General features: G+C 34.0%; 1 pseudogene; it reads left to right on the top strand.

Moving 5' to 3' along the window:
- The first annotated feature begins 348 nt into the window (after positions 1-348).
- Positions 349-754, top strand: LOC106983780 (60S ribosomal protein L36a-like; annotated as a pseudogene).
- Positions 755-2,198: the final 1,444 nt, after the last annotated feature.

Genomic DNA, 2,198 nt, shown 5'->3' with positions numbered 1-2,198 from the left:
ACCCCAGAAGATACTTTGCTAAAAAATATGTAGGGTCAAGTCTTTCTACCACTGATAGTGACTAGGATGACAATCTTTATCTTCTCTTCTGGCAAACAAGCACTGCATGATTATATAGAAGTCTCTGCCCTCATGTGGTTATGACAAAACTAGTCTCCAGCCAAGGGTGGTTTTTGACATAACCCTTGCTCACTCACAGACAAGAGTGTAACCTCACACAACGTACTCACAACGACGTCTTATGTGTTTTAAGAGTATAAATATACACTAATTGAATAAGAAAATATTTGAATATTGCCCTCATTTATCAAAAAGAGAGATGGTCAGTTAGAACCCTAGGGTTTGGACATGGTTTACAGATGTGTTTTCTTTTGCCCACCACCTTTCTTGCAAAAAGAGATCTTTTTTACCCATGATGATAGCGTTCTTGCAAACATGGTGAATGTTCCTAAAACCCACAAAACTTTTTGCAACAAGTGTGGCAAGCACCAACCCCACAAAGTGACAGAGTACAAAAAGGCAAAGATTCTCTTTATGCCCAGGGAAAGAGGCATTTTGACAGGAAACAGAGTGGCTACAGTGGGCAAACTAAGCCAATTTTCCAGAAACAGGCTAAAACGAAGATAAGATTGTGCTGAGGCTTGAATGTATTGAGCCACAAGTGCAGATCTAAGAGAAGGCCGGCTGTTAAGAGATGCAAACATTCTGAACTGGGAGGAGACAGAAGGGCAAGGGTCAAGTAATTCAGTTCTAAGCTTCATATTTTGTTATATTATGAAGACAACAGAACCTAGAGGTTATATTCAAAAGAAGAGGAAGAGGAAGAAGCAGAAGAGAAGGAGAAGGAGAAGGAAAAGGAGAAGAAGAAAGAGAAGGAGAGGAGAGATTTTAGATTTAAAGAAAACTCCCTTATTATTAGCTTCTCTTAAAACAGAAAAATCTGGCAACAATTTGCCCACATTCTTGTACAGTGACAATCCGCAATACACAGTCAATGGTACTTCATGCAGGTTATTTGTTCTTTGGTTGGCCACAGTCTCCACCATTCCCTATTGTTTATTGCTTTTCACCTTCCTTCATGTATTTCACCTCTCTAGCCTTTGACTATCAAGACAATTAAAACAAGCACATACTAATTTACCATTCTAATTACTAAGTCATTCATTAAATAAAGCTTTTTAGTCAAAATGACTGAACCACTTATGAATGGAAACAGGCTAACTATGATACATGCATCTCACAGTAGCATTGATCCATTGCTTGCCAAATGTCAATGTATATACATTATTTTTAATTAATGGTAGATTTCCAGGTCAAATAATTAAAGGATTAAGGAAGAGAGTAATTGCTTAGATAAATTGAAATTGATTACCTTTTCCAAGCACAGAAGCATAAGAACATTTTGGTTGGGGAAAGCCAATGTAAACAATTTAACTACCTTATGGACACAAGTGATTCAATTTTCAATTTATAAGATGTCCAGCTACAAGTGAGTTTACCCATTATCACTACCCATAATCTCCACAATCTCGATTCATTTTCAAAATGACAAATATGCATAGTGTTGGTAATTTTACTGAATCCTGTTTTATATTACTTGGCTTCACAGAAATTGTGGTCCAAATGCAAATATATTTTTGCTAATTAATAAAGCCTGATGTTATTTCTCCTATAACTCTCTTATTCTTGAAAAACAAGTTCAGAAATGTTAATCATCACTATTGATTACCTACTGATTGTTTCAGTAAGTCTAATGCATCTTTTGCAAAATGTGATACAGATGAAAGAAAACCAAAAACAAAAATGCAATCATCAAATGACTTTCATTTGTAATTGAATATACAGCATCCTCAAAAGCAGTTTACCCATTTCCTTACATTTTTAGAGTTTTTCCTTTGTAAAGATGTCTACTTTTAGAGGAAAAACATACTTTTTCAGTCATAAATTTTTATACATTTTCAATAGACACTCAAAGATCAGGAAGTGGAGTAGTTTTCTATGTTTAATATTCTATTTGCTTTGGACTAATTGCTTTATGTGCATATTGGATACTAAACCCTACTTTATTTTGAATTAAAAAATAATCAGCTAAAATAATTTGAAAAGAAAAGCATGGTTTTAAATCTTATGTTTTATCAAAATGTATGTGTCTAATTCATACTAAATTAATTGTTATTAGATTATGAAATGACTTTGTA

Source organism: Acinonyx jubatus, chromosome B1, assembly GCF_027475565.1.
Source record: "Acinonyx jubatus isolate Ajub_Pintada_27869175 chromosome B1, VMU_Ajub_asm_v1.0, whole genome shotgun sequence".
Lineage (NCBI taxonomy): Eukaryota > Metazoa > Chordata > Mammalia > Carnivora > Felidae > Acinonyx > Acinonyx jubatus.
The sequence above is the reverse complement of the archived record's forward strand: the minus strand, read 5'-3'. Positions and strand labels throughout refer to the sequence as shown.